Below are 16,659 nucleotides of genomic sequence, written 5' to 3' on the forward strand. Positions count from 1 at the left end.
CTGGTGTGTGAAATGTGCATGTTCATAGCCTGCCATAGGGACCTTCTTGGTGGATGTGATTTATGACACAGACAGAGGGGAGGGGATATAGGGGTAAAGTTCAAATGCAATTAAGCGGCAATCAGTTTCAGCTCTACAGAACAACATGCCAAAATGTTGAACCTAATAAATGAATGGATTTCTTTTGAACTTTGTCTCAAGGCTTGTAAATTAATTAGGTCATTCTTTGGAAACTTCATAGAGAGCCGAAACTGACTTAAAATCTATCAAGATTTCTGGGTTTCCTAAATCCAGGGCTCTCCAAGCACTCCCCCAATTTTGGGTGCTTGGGGGGAAAATCAGGCAAGCATGGCTGGAGAGAGAGACTGATTGCAGCTGGAGTATGTGGCTAGCTCCAGACATCAAAACTCCAAACAGTCAAGCGGGGATGCCTTTCCCAGCAGCAGAAGCAAGAAAGAATGAGTACTGGTGGAAATTAGCCCTTAAGACAGCTGAAGTAGAGTTCCCTTACCCTAGTCCACAGATACAGGGAAAGGTCTCAAGCGAACTGGCAAGGGGGGACTGGAAGTGGGACTGGGGACAAGCCAGGCTCCCAAAGCCCCAGATGGAATCCCTAGAGAGTGCAATAGAGCAACAGAGGGAGGATTTTGACGTACCACCCTTGCTGATGAGGGGCCATCATGCCGCCCAAAAGAGAGGGGGGGGACATCTGATCCTGTTGAAGGGAAGAGATGCAGACTGGAGCACATTTGGCAACGAAATGTGATGAAAAAAACTGAGGATGTTCTTCAAACACAAAATAAGAAGATTGAAATTCAAAAAAATGAAATGGAAGACGAATATAAAGAGATTGAGCCTATTTATATTCATGGCAATTGGTTTATTTCTGAAGGAGGAAAGAGTGGAATATTGGAAGAGGAATTAAATGGAAAGAAAATTTATTTCAAAGGACAGGACATAGAAGAAGAAGAAAGCATTAAAGAATTTATGGACTATGAAATACTATTTGCAAAATATTTGATAACATTGCTGATAATTAAAGACAAGCTGAAAAAGGAAACAGAAGGAGGGCATCAATATTATATGAGAGATACTATAAACAAGGAGTTGCTAAGAGGAGTCCATACAGATTTGTTTAAGAAGATGTTTGGAGGACTGGATCCACAAATGGCAGAAGACATAAGATTGTTTTGCTATTGGAGAGATACAGGTTGATAGATGGAAGAGTATAATTTAAAACTAGCTAAACTTAGTTAAATTCAGTGATAATAGGTATAATTAAATAAAAATTGATAAAAATTGATAATGATAGTAATGTATACAATGTTGAGCTGTTATGATAAGTAATAATTGGATATGAAGGTTAGAAATACTTGTGGACTATATATAAAGGTTATTACTAACAATAACAATAAAAAAGAACAAAATTAGACACAGCTAAGTTTTAACTAATAGAGGGAAAATGTTATGATATAGGATATAATTGATCTGAGATATAGGATATAGTTGATATGAGTCCCCTCAGGGAAAAGGGCGGCCTATAAATCCTAATAAAATACAAAAATAAAATACAAAAATACAAATATAGTTAAATAAAGAAAGTATAATGATAATAAATTATATACATGGAGGATTTGAAAATTTTGATATTAAATATTATGGATGTTTAGCTAAAACAGGATATGAGGATTTAATGTTAATGGAGGATTTTATAAATAAATAAATGAAATGCCAGCATGTGGTTATGTATTAAATCTTAGTATATTTTATGATGAAGGACGTTTAAATAATTATAGTCAAATAAAAGTGGAGGTATGATGATGGTAATCTAATAAATATTTGAGTTATTAGAATTAATATGAATTATATTTGATGACGGTGGAAGAGATACACAAAAGCCTTTTGTAGCCAACTGATACACTTTCTACAGTATGTAAAGAAGGAGGATTTGAATGTTTGTTTTGAAAATAAAAAAATATATTTAAAAAAATGCTAATTCCACTGTGCACGGTTAGACTACCTGGGTTACCGAGTGTCATATGAGGTAATAGAGATGGACCCAGGCAAAGTACAAGCCATCCTAGGCTGGCAACCTCCTCGCACCCTCAGACAGCTACAAAGCTTCCTAGGGTTCACGAACTTCTACAAGCAATTCATCCCCTCCTTTGCGAAGATTGCCAAACCCCTGACAGACCTACTGAAGACAGGGAGTCCAGGAATGAAACCTCATCCAGGACAACCCCTACAGTGGGACCTAACCTGTCAAGAGGCATTCGAAACACTAAAAGAAATGTTTGCAAAGGAGCTGGTGCTGAAGCATCCTGACCCCGAGCAACCCTTCGTGATCCAGGCAGATGCCAGCAACATGGCAGTGGGAGCAGTGCTACTCCAAAGAAACAACCAAGGAAACTTATAACCTGCACCTACACCTCCCACAAGCTCACAGAACAGAGAGACGATAGGCCACGTGGGAAAGGAGGCTTTCGCAGTGAGGTAGGCACTGCTAACCTGGAGACACCTGTTGGAAGGGGGCCAGAAACCAGTTCGAAGACCACAAAAAACTGGAGGCACTTAGGACCCCACCCAAACAAGTCTGATGGGCTCAATACTGATTTTGTTTTAAAGCATATTCCAGGGGGGAGGAACTTTCTAGCTGATGCCTTCTTCTGCATGCCTCAGTACAAATGCGAATGGGAGCACGTAGTGGATGCCATAATTCCCTCTACTCAAACCGCTGCCCAAGCAACCACCAGGCGGCAATGCGGAGACCAGCAAGACCAACCCGCAAGCAACCTAACCACAAGGCTAAAAACCGAACTGCTAGCAGACCCCTGGTTCCAAAACAACCAACACATCTTGATGAAGAGAGATGACCTTGCATGGAAGGGGATGAAACTACATCCCAGAATCCCTACATACCCTAATTCTCCAGAGGAGTCACGACATCAAACTGGCAGGCCGTTTTGGGTTCCTAAAGACTGTACACTTAGCCCAGAGGCAATTCTGGTGGTCTGGCATAAAGAAAGATAGCAATAGCAATAGCAATAGCAGTTAGACTTATATACCGCTTCATAGGGCTTTCAGCCCTCTCTAAGTGGTTTACAAAGTTAGCATATTGCCCCCACAGGCTGGGTCCTCATTTTACCCACCTCGGAAGGATGGAAGGCTGAGTCAACCTTGAGCCGGTGAGATTTGAACCACCGAACTGCAGCTAACAGTCAGCTGAAGTGGCTGCAGTACTGCACTCTAACCACTGCGCTACCTCAGCTCAGTGGCATCAGATGTGGATAGTTACATGAAAAGTTGCACCATCTGCACCACAATGAAGAGATGACATGGAAACACCACCCCACCCCACCCTCGGACTGCTTCAAACAGTAGCAGAGCCAAAGAGGCCGTGGGAGAAGATCGCAATGGACTTTATAGTAGAGTTGTCCAAAAGTGGGGAAAACACAGTGATTTGGACTGTAATAGACCTGTTCTCCAAACAGGCATACTTCATACCCTGCAGCGGACTACCCTCAGCTCACAAGCTGGCTAAAATGTTCATATCTACCGATTGCATGGAATACCTCGAAGAATTATTTCAGACAGAGGGGTCAGTTCACTGCTAAGTTCTGGAGGGAGTTCTTACAGTCTATTGGGTCATCTCAGAGTCTTAGTTCAGCTTTTCATCTGAGAACCAATGGGGCACCAGAGAGACTGAATGCCATGGTAGAGCAGTATCTGAGGTGCTACGTGAACTATCAGCAGTCCAATTGGGCAGACCTTCTGTCTTTCTCTGAGGTTGCTAACAATAATGCTGTTCACAGCAGCACACGACTAACACCGTTCAAAGCAGTGAGCGACATGGACTTTGTCCCAATGTCTGAGTATCCAAGGGATCCCCCTTCCTCAATCAGCTTGACTGAGTGGATGTCAATGCTAAAAGCAACCTGGGAGAATGTCAAAAAACTGCTAGCTAAAGCAGCACAAACCTATAAGAAACAGGCAGATAAACACCGAGCTCCGCAACAGCCATTCCAAGTGGGAGAGAAGGTTTACCTCTCCACAAAATATTTGAGATTAAAACTGCCTAGCAAGAAACTGGGGCCAAACTTTATGAGACCATTCCCCATAGTAAAGATCATCAACCCAGTCACAGTGCAATTGAAACTGCCTCGATTGTTGGGGAAGATGCACCCAGCGTTTCATAGTAGCCTCTTAAAACTTGTGATCAGATCCAGTCTGAGACCACTACCCCGGGAGCCCCCAGGTCCTGTGGTCATAGGGGGCCAAACCATTATGAAGTTCAACGAGTCCTTGATTTGAGGTGCCATGGGAGACAACTCCAATACTTAATCAATTGGAAGGGCTACAACCTATCAGAGGCATCTTGGGTAAAAGTAGAAATATCCAGCCTGATTGCCTTATAGTGAAATTCCATGAAGAAAATCCAGGCAAGCCTGGGGGAGGGACGTATCCCTAAGTTATACACCTATACTCAAATTGTTTTGTTTTACACAGGTTGCTTTCAGGAAGTGAGGGGAGCCAGATGTCAACTTATAAAGCGTTTCCATGAATACTATCAAGTCGACATAGGAAAAGGGGGGAAGGGAGGAGAATTCCATGCATACCTTTGGCCAGTGTCAAGTCTCATATTCCTACAGCTAGTGTGTGAAATGCGCATGTTCATAGCCTGTCGTAGGCACCTTGTTGGTGGATGTGATTTATGACACAGACAGAGGGGAGGGGATACAGGGGTAATGTTCAAATGCAATTAAGTGGAAATGAGTTTCAGCTACACAGAAGAACATGCCAAAATGTTGATCCTAATAAATGAATTGATTTCTTTTGAACTTTATCTCAAGACTCATAAATTAATTAGGTCATCCTTTGGAAACTTCACAATACCATTACTACAATCTATTAAAACTATACAGGTAATCCTCAACTTACAACCACAATTAGAATCAGAACTTCTATTGCTAAATGGGGTAGTCATTAAATGAGTTGTACCCAATTTTATGACCTATTTTGTCACAGTTGTTAAGCAAACTGCCATGGTTGTTAAGTGAATCCAGTTTCCTACACTAACTTTGCTTGTTGGAAGCAAGTTGAAGAGGTCATAAACGGCAATCATTTGATCCCAGGACACTGCAACCATCATAAATACATGCTGGTTGCTAAATGCCTGAATTTTGAGCACACGACCGCAGGCATTCTGCAAAGTTTATAAGTTTGAAGATCAATCTTAAATCACTTTTTTCAGCACCACTATAACTTTGAACAGTTGTTAAGCAAATGGTTGTAAGTTAAGGACTATCAGTGTTTACATAAAGTGCTTGAGCAAGCCCATTCCCAGCCATTCTGCAAGCATATTTTCTGACTCATGTACCTTTTACGTCATAGATCAAACCTGGGAAATATTCTTTGTCTTTCCCTGAGGATAACTTTTGCACCTGCCTGTTTATGGATACTTAACAAAAAAAACCAGATTTTTCTTTTCATATGTTTTGTAGATATGGGAGCACCTTGGATATAAAGTCATTTTTATAACCCCCTACTGTCCAATGAGCACATTGATTAATACAATTAATAAGAGTTTATTAATAAATACAGTGGATTTCAACAAGTATTTCCATTTATGAAATATTAATTATAAGCTTGATTAAGAATTAGATGCTATGAATTGCAAATACCCTACATACAGAGCACGTTATATAAATTTAGCATTTTCACATCAGCTGTATTTTCCAAAGATATAATGCCAATTATAAAGATTCTGTTTCACTGAGTTGCTTCATTTGAGAAATGATCTCATACCACAAATTCACCTCTGTTTTTTGAATTTACAATTGACCAAAATATAAAGATTATTGCAAATTTTGCACATTGTGTTTTTTATTTGATAAATTACTACCTAAAATAATGATAAACAAGGTAGAGTTCAGCTAATTGTTCTAAGAAAAAACATGATATATACACTTTTATGCACCTTCATCTTTTCCCCTGCTTTTGAAACAGAATGGGACTTCTTCTGCTACCCTTTGCTGCCCCTTTTTCACCCCCAGTTTTCCATCCCCAGCCATTAACCTCTAACATCTCGCCTCCGCTGTTAGGACCTAGCTGTTTGTGCTGGCCAATGGGACCCTGCCTCTTTAGTTCCAGGCCCTTCCTCATGGGCTTTTGGGAGAAACACTGTTCACCCTGGGCTTTTGGGCTTAGGTGACAGTATACCACCAGCCAATCAGACAGGGACATGCAGTCAGGGGAGGCGGGGCCTCACTAGTCTCATGAGGAAAAGAGAAGAATTTTTAAAATAATTAAAAAGGCCAAGGTAGTTGTTGCCAGACTCCAAGTCATAGTGACTCTGAGTCTGCTTAGTGATAACTGTAGGAGGAGGCGAGAGAACTATGGGCCTCCTTTGCATAAGGAATTTTTTGCCTTTTAACCATTGCTCAGAGTTAACCAAGGGTTAAAAGGCGAAAAATTCCTTATGCAAAGGAGGCATGTGATTCTCTCGCCTCCTCCTGCAGAGGGCACTTTGTTTAGAGATTTTTTTAAAACAGTTAAGCAGAGTCATTCATGTGGTGACTCTAGCAGCAACTATCCTAGCCTGCCTGGCCCTGGCTAGACCACATCTTGCATTTTTGGTGCAGCTGGAAGGTATGTGGGTCAGAGGAAGGGGCAGGGGGGAGAAATTCAAAATTATTTGTAATGTAAGTAATTGTAATTTATTTATATTGTGTGTGTGTGTGTGTGTTGGTGCGCGGGCTGGCACATTTTTTTTATTTTTTATTTTTTAAAGCCATGCCACCTTGGCCCGCCATAGAGTGAAACATGTCCTGGTTTGTGGCCAGGAGGCACGCTGGCACTTTAAAGTACATGCTGCCACCCTGCTGTATGGCCGGGGCAGCGACATGGACTTTAAAGTGTCAGCGTGCCTCCCGCCACAAACCAGGACATGCTTCGCTGTATGGCAGGCCGAGGCGATATGCACTTTAAAGTGCCGGCATGCCTTCCGGGCTGGCCATTCAGCGGGACATGCTTGATGTGCCCCCCGGCGATCTCCACTGCCTTCTCCCTGAAATCTACACAGATGGTGGCCTTGGTGCTGGCGGGGAAGGTGCCGCTGCAGAAGCGGACTGTCAGGCAGGTCTTGCCCATGTTGGAGTCCCCAATGGCGATGATCTTGAAGATGCGCGCCTGCACCGACTGCTCCAGCGAGGCTTCCAGCTCCATCCTGGCAGGCGGAGAGGGCGAGGGAGGACTGGAGGCGACGGGCGGGTGGGCAGGCGGGCTCAGCAGTGCCGCTACACCGGCAGAGCCAGCCTGAGGGACGAGGGGCAGCCGAGCCTCAGCTGCCGGCTGGGAGCCGCTCCTGGGGCCGCTTGGCCATTGGCTGTCAGGCGCCAGCCGGCTTCCAGCGCCCAGCCCACATAAGGCGGAGCTACAGCCTGCAACTGGAGACCGACACGCTTGGCCCAGAGGGCAGCACACCTCTCCTGTCCTCTCTCCCCTCCATCAGCAATCAGTTCACAAAGGCTGGGTGAGCCGTAGAAGGGAGGACCCGGTCCCGCTCTATGGTGGACGGCGCCAGGACTTTAAAGCCCTGCCACCGGGGCCCTGCCGCCACGGAGGCTCGGCCACCCCTCGTCCCTCAGGCTGGCTCTGCTGATGCAGCGGCACTGCTGAGCCTGCCCGCCCGCTCGTCGCCTCCAGTCCTCCCTCGCCCTCTCCGCCTGCCGGGATGGAGCTGGAAGCTTCATTGGAGCAGTTGGTGCCCAGGGGCATGGCTTTAAAGTGGCAGCAGGGGCCCGGTGGCAGGACTTTAAAATCCCGGCGCCGTCCGCCATAGAGCGGGTCCCGGTCCCGCTCTATGGCAGACGCGGTGCCGGGGCTTCAGCCAGGCTTTCATGCTTGCCTCAACAGCCATGAAGCTCACCGCACATCACTGCAATCAGATGAAGGGAAAGGAGAAAGAGAGAGAGAGAGAGGGAGGGAGAAAGTGTTTGTGTGGAATTTTCTCTTCGGGGGTTTGTTTCTCTGCCCGGTTGCCTCAGGTCCAAGCTAGAAAATCCTTTGCATCCCCCCAAATACACGACGGCCACAGGAAAGTTAAAATCATGACTTTCTACTTGTCACTCTTTCTCTTACTTTTAAGCCAACGCTCTTAATATTATAACTACTTTAGTCATATAATCTAACTACATGGTAAAACTCAGTCATATACCTTAACATAGACAGATTCCTTTCTGGCAGTGTTTATCTTTTGTTATTCCTGATTGGCCTATTAACAGCACAAAAAGTGTGAGGATTGCTCTGGTAGTTTGAGTTAAGTGCCAATTCTTGGAGGGAATGGGGATGGCATTTAAAAGAACCCATGAAGGATCCAGATCCCGATGCAGGAAGGATACAATTGACTGCAGGCACATACTTTCGCAGAGGCACATGTGCCACAAATGTAAGGTGACCAAATTTTCAGATTGGTAAAGAGGGACACCATTGACGGGGGGGGGGGGGTGGCTTGATTAAAATTTTTATATTTTGTCAAAAGGTCACACAAGGCGATTATATGACCCCAGGACACTGAAAGCATCATAAATATGAATCTGTTGGCAAACATCAAAATTTTATCACGTGACCATGAGGATGCTTCAACGGTCGCTAAGTGTGAAAAATGTTCGCTAAGTGTGAAAAATGGTCATCAGTCACTTTTTTCAATGCCGTTGGTCACTAAATGAACTGTTTGAAAGCTAAAGCTAGCTTGCATTATGCTAGCTTACATTTTCAAGAGAGAGAATTGAAATTAGAATTGAAATAGAAATGAGTAGAGTAGAGTAGAATAATTTATTAGCCAAGTGTGATTGGACACAAGGAATTTGTCTTCGGTGTACATAAAAAAAATACAATACATTCATCAAGAATCATAAGCTACAACACTTAGTGATAGTCTCTCTCTCTCTCTCTCTCTCTCTCTCTCTCTCTCTCTCACACACACACACACACACACACACACACACACACACACAAACACACACACACACTCCTCCCCTGGATTCAATGGGATTTAGGAAATCCCCCCACCTCACACACTCCCTCTTTCTTTCTCTCTTCCCTCCTCTGGATTCAATGGGGTTTAGGAAATCCCCCCACCTCACATACTCCCTCTTTCTTTCTCTCTCCCCTCCTCTGGATTCAATGGGACTTTTAGAAAATCCCCACTCCTGTGCCCCCCCTCTCTCTCTCTCTCCCTCCCTCCCTCCCTCTCTCTCTCTCTCTCTCTCTCCCCTTCTCTGGATTCAATGGGACTTTTAGAAAATCCCCACTCCTGTGCACACACTCCCTCTTTCTCCCTCTCTCTCTCCCCTCCTCTGGATTCAATGGGACTTTTAGAAACCCCCCCCTCCTGTGCACACACTCCCTCTCTCCCTCTCTCTCTCTCCCTCCCTCCCTCTCCCTCTCCCTCTCTCTTTCCTTAAATTCTGAAGCTTGAAGAGGGAAGCTGAAAATAGTAAAGATCCTCAAGGATAAATTCTTCTGCTTTTGATTTGCATTAGTACTACAGCACGTTTCTACTAAGCTCCTGTAAATCTATGCTTTTGATACACATACTGCTGCATAGCATTCACTAAAGGATTCCATGTGTTATCATTTTTCCTAGCTGGGACTTTGGTGCAATAAATAAAAGAATTTGCAAGCATGTAGGTATGACATATGGCGAGCTCATGTAACTTGAGGCTGCCACTTGTTCCTCTGAAGCCATAGCCATTTCTTCCTCTGAAATCTCTTCTCTTCAAATCAAAGTCCTTTAAACATTATGCCAAGCAAATTGGAGTTCTACAATTCAGATCCTGTTTCAACCATGATAATTGGCAACTTTTTTTTTTACTACAACATGCCCTGCATATTTCATTATCTGGAACGCCATTGGAGGGATCAGGATGGGTCTTCAGCATTTTAAAAATAGGGATGCTGGAGCTAAAAACCTCAGTGTAAAATACTTAGAGCAAGAAAGAGTTGGAGAGATCCGTGCTCTTTGCGAGCTTGGAAAGCAGGAGATTACGCCGTCTTGGCCAGCCGATCCACCCACCCACCCACCCCACCCCGTCCTCTTTTCTCCACCGGAACCCGGGCGGGGGGACTCGGCAGCGACCACCTCCATCCCCGCGCCTCAAACCCTCTTCCTCCCTCCACTCCAAAACTCCTCGGGGCAGATGGCGAAGGAGGGGTGGAGGTAGAAGCGTTCAGTTTTTTAAAAAAAGACTGGGGGAAAAAAGAATTGAATTGAAAACAGTAATGAGAGAGACGAAAATCAGAGTATCCAAAAAAAACCCAACCCAACACTTTTTTTGTGTTGTTCTCCGTGCTTCGCTCCAGGATCCAGATGAGGAAGGCTACGGCCGTTCCCAAAACTTTTTTCCTCTCCCTCTTTCTCTCTCTTTTCCCCCACAAAAAGCAGGACGTAATAGAGCTGTTTTGAGTCCCAATCATTCGGGATCCATTCAGAATCCTCTCACCGCCAAACTCTTAAAGCTTTATCAACTCTACAACAAACCCCTTTTTCTCCCCTCTTCTCCCCTCCTTTGCTCCCCCAAAGTTGAAACCTGAGCGGGGCAGCGATTCCCCTACGTGCTTCAGACACGTTGGAGAGAAGTGGGGTTCACCTCTCGCTTTCTCCCTGCAACTTTAAAGGAGCGCGCGCATGCCATGGGGAAAATACCTCCAAGCGGCCCCGCAGAAACAACCATGGGAGACAAAAAGACATTTTCTTCCCTTTTTTTCCTTTCTTTCCTTTTCCTTTCTTTTCTTTTTTTTCTCTCACAGACACACGACCCAAATTTTTGCCGATTCTTAACCGCCATTGGGGGGAGTGGAGAAAGTGGAAAAGGCAATATTCTATCCTATCTGGAATAACACGGGGGATTCTCAGTCATCCTGGAGCTCCCTGGACATTGCAGCAGCCCCAAGTGCACGGGATCTCGGCATTTTTCACACCGGGGCGTGCTGCAAGAAGAGGGAGTGAGCTTAACATCTCAGATTTGCTGCACAGGGCTGACAGAGGGGGCGGCTCTCCCTCTGCTCGGAGCACCTGAGCTGGGCACCGCGTTACCCCTGCCCTGCCTACTCAGACCAGCTGAGCCTCCCTGGATATTGCAGCAGCCCCAAGTGCGCGGGATCTCAGCGTTTTTCGCATCGGGGCGTGCTGCAAGAAGAGGGAGTGAGCTTAACATCTCAGCTTTGCTGCCCAGCGCTGGCAGAGGGGGCGGATCCCCCCCTGCTTGGAGCACCTGAGCTGGGCACCGCGTTACCCCTGCCCTGCCCCTTCCTCCGCTGTGCTTTTGAGGAGCCATCAGGCTTTTTTTCCTGCTCCTGCCCCTCCGCCGCCTTCCTACTGGCTCCTGTGGCCTCAAGGCTCCTCAAAAGCATGGCGGGAGCTTTGCCGGCTTCACCTCAGCCGCAGCGCCTGGCAGCAAATCCAGCAGTGCTGTTAGAGGAGGAGGAGGCAGCAGCAGTTAGTCCGGTGGTGGCGTGGGCTTACCGTCAGTCCAGTCGCCCCGTGCTCATCAAAACAAATCACTGCGGCTACGCGGGAGTTGAAAAGTACTGCGCGGTGTTGCGAGTGGCAGCGGATGGGCAGGAGAGTGAGCGATCAAAGAAGGCGCCAAAATTAAAGCGGCATCTTTTGACAACGGCCCGGGACACGGGAAAAATTATGAAGAAGTGTGCCTGTCCCGCCAAGTGCGGGACATCTGGTCACCCTACACAAATGTCCAATAACCAAATGCTCAAAAGGAAAACACCTTTACAGCAGCACAACACATATACATATTACAATAGAACAAATTCCTATAACATATCAAATTTCTACTTCATGTGAGGATATTTATTACTTTTTATTTATTACCATTTCCTTTATTTCTCGAACAGCACGAACAGCTAGGGTCCTAACTGGAGGCGAGATGGTAGAGGTTAATGGCTGGGGGCAGAAACCTGAGGGCGAAAATGGGGTGGCGAAGGGTTGCAGAACAGTCCTAGACCCTTTTGAAATATTAAATTTAGCAACAATACAAAATAAAAACTTTAGTAATATCATTTCTTGGTTTTTCTCTTCAGTTTCTTGTCCCAATTTTCTCTGTATATTTTTCTTTCTTTTCTTGTTAAAATAAAATAGTTTTAATTTTTATTATTGAAAGATACATCACCTTACTCATAACTAAATACTCCTGAATTATCTGGAATAAAACTGTATCACCATAAAATGTCCTGTCCGGGACAGAAGAAGGGCAGTCTGAGCTTAGATACCTTTGGTTCCAAGCCAAAAAATCCAATTACATTTGGACAGGAAATTCAAAAGAAGAAAGGGGGGAGGTCAAAACTATTGGTATATGGTCCCTATCTTGCAGGAAAAGACAAGGTTAGGGATACTTTGAATCCACTGTATGGGACCAGATAGCTTTTTTGTTCTGCTTTTTTGTTTGATGAGTGGTTCCAATAAAGAAATATGCTTCCCCCCTGCCCCCCAATATCTTTTCCCCAAGGACTCTGCAAATACTATGATTGTCTAGGGCTGAAAAGTTCAACATGGGAAGTTACCAATTTATATGTTTGTGTTCTTTGATCATCCCATTTGGTTGCATTAAATAGACAATGCAGCATCCTGAGAAATGCCCCTTTAGTATAGAACTATTATTTTTGCAACTTTAAGCCCTTTTCATTCTAAAAGGAAATGAAGCAGCAGAAGCTAGAGATAATACAAGAAGTGAACAGCCATTTCAGCTCCTCCAAATTTCCCACCCCCTACGTATTCCTTTGTTAATAAAATCTGTTTCTACTAAATAATAAAAGAAGTCTACTTATTTATGCTACAAGTGTGCAATTTAAAAATATCTAGTTGTGGGAAATGTGGGACATAATCTTTGGATTACTTACAATCAAACTGGTTTCTGGATTCTTTTCCTTCTAGACAAAACTTTTGTCCCACAGAATCCTTTCTTCTGACACTGGCCAGGCAGGTGGCCAGCCTCTCAGACAGTGCGGGGCTGCAGCCTTGCATCCTAAAACAGCACGGCTGCAGCAAGGCAAAACAGCATGTGGGGGGGAAGCCTCCATCCCAAAACAGTGCAGGACTGCAGCCTTGAAGCAAAACAGCATGGGGGTGGGGGGAAGCCTCCAATCTCAAAACAGCACAGCACTTCAGCCTCAAGACAAAACAGCATGGCTGGGGGGAAGCCTCACATCCCAAAACAGGGCTTGGTGTGTGTGTGGGGGGAATCAGTAAAGCAGGCAGGCAGGCAGTTTAGGCAGAAGAAAGGTAGGCCAGGGTACAGGGGAAGGAGCTGGGCAAGGAACAGAGATCAGGGAAGGCTGATACCTGAGGCAGAAAGGTAGACCGTGTGCAGGGACTGAGTGGTTGAGCAAGCGAGTGAGGGAAACAGCTATGCCACTGGCCGTGTGACTCTAGTAGGCCTCGGCCAAGGCAAGTGAGGTGATATAAGGAGTGACTGGGCAGGGAGGGCAGGGTAGGTGTGGCCAGACAAAAGTTTCACTACCAGTTCGCCCAAACTGGCTGAATCCCACCACCGAGTCAATCTTTGTTACTACTGGTCACCCTCTTCTTGTCCATTTTTTTCCTTTATATAAATTAAATGATTAATGTTTTATATCCCTTCAGAGAAAAGTGGTATGAAAAGGTTTGAGGATCTAGGAGGCCCTACTTATGGATTCTTCTACTTTCTACTTTCATTTATTTTTGTGACTTTGTTTTTCTTAAGTTGTCTCTCTCCCCTTCTCTGTTCTCTTCTTTGTGTCCTATTTTTCCTAATTTCTTAGTTGCTAACATGGTTATCCCTTAACCTTTTTGTTTTAGCCATGCCTTTCCTTTGTCACCCTATTCCTCTTCCATTTTCAAGTCTCATCTCTTTTGCTAAGGTTGTCACAAGTTTTAAAATGTTCATTTCTCTTTATTAGAATGTTATAGAAAATGACAGGCTTTAGACTTCTCAGGATACAGGAAAAGTTTATTTGCCAGCCAGGTTCAGAAAGCTAGCCCATGGCTTAGCATTGCAAGTTCTGAACAACCTTCATTATCGAAGCACGCATTCTTATACATTCTCAAAAGCATTGCAACACGGATATACTTAACACATTTCTTAGTGGTTACCTTGAGGAGAAAACCTTATAAGGAGATGGGATCTTTCTTCTCCTTTTGTTTATGGAATACGTGTCATTAACAAACTTTAATTGAACCTTGGACTTTTGACATAGATTTTGACATAGGGATATCTTGTGGTTAGGCACTGACTTCCTGTTCTTTTGCAAACTGCAATTCTGCCTATGTGGCTTTAATATAGAAGTAAAGGGGCTCTAAGAGGCTGTCCAGCCTGACCCAGTAGGTTTCACACTTAATGTCCAAATCTCACTTTACATCTGCTTTATCCCCCCCTTCTAGACTCTATTAATACCCACAATTGAGTCTAGCCTCTTAGATTAAAAATATAAGCCTGCAGAATACAGAATAGCAAATTAAAGCACATCTTATAGCACATCAACACACATCTTAGGGCTTATCTTCCAGAATCACTTTCCCTTCTTCTAAGAGTGCAATTTGAATATAGGAGCTAGTATCTGAAGCTTCATCTTCCTTGAGGGTATGTGTGATTAGGCTTTCCATTAACATTAACTCTTTTTCAGACCGTATCTCTTTTACAGACTTCATAACGAACTGTTTAAGCAAGGGTATTATGCAAGGGATAATATCTTGTGATTCCACATAATAAAAGCAATAGCATTTGTTTAATACAACCTGTTCCTGGTAGCCAAGAGAACCATTCAGAATCTTGTGGTCTTTAACCAATTGAGGAAGCTGGGTTTCGTAGTTCTTTAACTACCCCTCCCCAGACCACTCCTGATTTATTCATATAGAAACAGCAATCTTCTCCCAGGAAATCACATAGCCCATCTTTTTCAGCAGTTAAAAGATCTATGGCATGCCAGTTCACAATTAGGCTTTCTTGGAATTCTTCCGACAGCTGCCTGAACTGTGTAATGGAGTGGGTCATTCCACCTACACCCATTCCAACTGCAGTCCCTATTCTCAAGATCGCTAATAGCGGAATTAGGAGCACCCATTACCACCCATTTTAGGGAGGATGTGTATTAGAGTGCATGTGCCAGTCCAATTGGTGGGTAAACATAGATATGCATTTCTCCCAGATAGAAAAAAAACTCCATTTTCTCCTACACATACGCTGATGTTCATGGAGAAGGCATGGGCTTGGAGGTTCCTCCCATTAGTCCAGACTTGTAAGATTCCTGCTAGCAACATACCACTCAGGGGTTGTAATGGAACTTCTTGATTAGGATCCATTAACTTATTCCTGAGGCCTGGTCCTTCAAAGAGATATTGCAAAAGTAAACACAAACTCCCATATTGGATTGTTTTGAAAGCCAAACGGTAAGTTAGGGTGGGTGGAATGGCCTTGGGCAGCTTCCAGTGGTGAGATTCCCCTCCCTTCGGTTAAAAAAACAAGTGGAGGTGACTTTCTGTTGGAAGATCTTGTGAGCAGAGGGAGGCATGCTACAAATCAATTTTGCATCTACAAGGATTTTCCTGGGGGCAAGATACATTTCAGATGGGCATTGTTCCTCTGATAGTGACCCCACAGGAATGCCAGGCTCCTGATATCGTTTGATGCACAAGGAGGGTGACCCTATAATTTCTACACCAACTGCTATGGGCCAACGATGGGGAGATGGCTCATCCCCAGTCTTTTCGCCATATAGCTGGGCTTCTGTCATTTTAGTTCCCCATTTACCGCCCTTGTCAAAGACAATCGTAGCTCTGGTCATTTCCCAAAAATCTGGCTCAACTGGAACAGCATTGTAAGATTAAGAGGTTGCAGACAAGCATATCCAACATTTTTGGCCTAGGTCAGGGTCAGAACGATTGATTAAGCTTTGACCTAACTCCAGCACTCTTAACATATAGTTCCCTTTTCTCAATTGTTGCAGGGGGCCATTTTCCCTATGCTCTGCCCTTTTTCTTACAGGGTTTGTCATGACTTTAGGTGTTGGGATTGGCTTACAGTTCGTTCCCAAGCATAAATAATGCGCCGTTGATGGGAGCGGACCTATTCCACATCCTGTAACTTGATTCCACCCTGTTTTCCTGGATTTTTTGACATCCTCAGATCTTTCTTCAAGAGCAAGGGGGTTGCTCGGGTATTTTCACAACATTGGGAACTACTATTCAAAACATTATCACTTAGCAAGCTCTTTGCCACTAACAGCCAGAGCCACAAATAATTGTCTCTTACACAAAACTTCTCCTAACACAATTCTTTTAGCCTACTGAATCACCACGTCAGGGAAAAGGCAGGGGATATACATAGTTTGAGGAAGGGCAATCTATAAAACCAAATCTTATTTGCTAAACATATTATCCACAATCCAAAAACTCCTATTATACTGCAAAGAACCCATTCCCACGGTTCCTCAAATGTAAGTGTCAACAGAAGATTCACACTCCTCTTTGTCACAGTCAATGATTTTAGCCTCAGCAACTGTCTTCCTCTGGAGGGGGCAATTCCTAGGATGAATATGCAATACACAATTAAGTAATTCACTAAAGCAGTTATGACTATGAATACTTGGCTTGCCATTTCCTGACAGGTG

The 16,659-nt window shown here is 44.3% G+C and overlaps 1 protein-coding gene across 1 annotated transcript in view; it reads left to right on the forward strand.

Annotated features, from left to right (window-relative positions):
• The window catches only part of DMD (dystrophin), a 1,161,901-nt gene that overhangs the window by 838,041 nt on the left and 307,201 nt on the right, over nucleotides 1–16,659 (forward strand).

The sequence above is a fragment of the Thamnophis elegans genome, chromosome 6, assembly GCF_009769535.1.
Source record: "Thamnophis elegans isolate rThaEle1 chromosome 6, rThaEle1.pri, whole genome shotgun sequence".
Taxonomy (NCBI): Eukaryota; Metazoa; Chordata; class Lepidosauria; order Squamata; family Colubridae; genus Thamnophis; species Thamnophis elegans.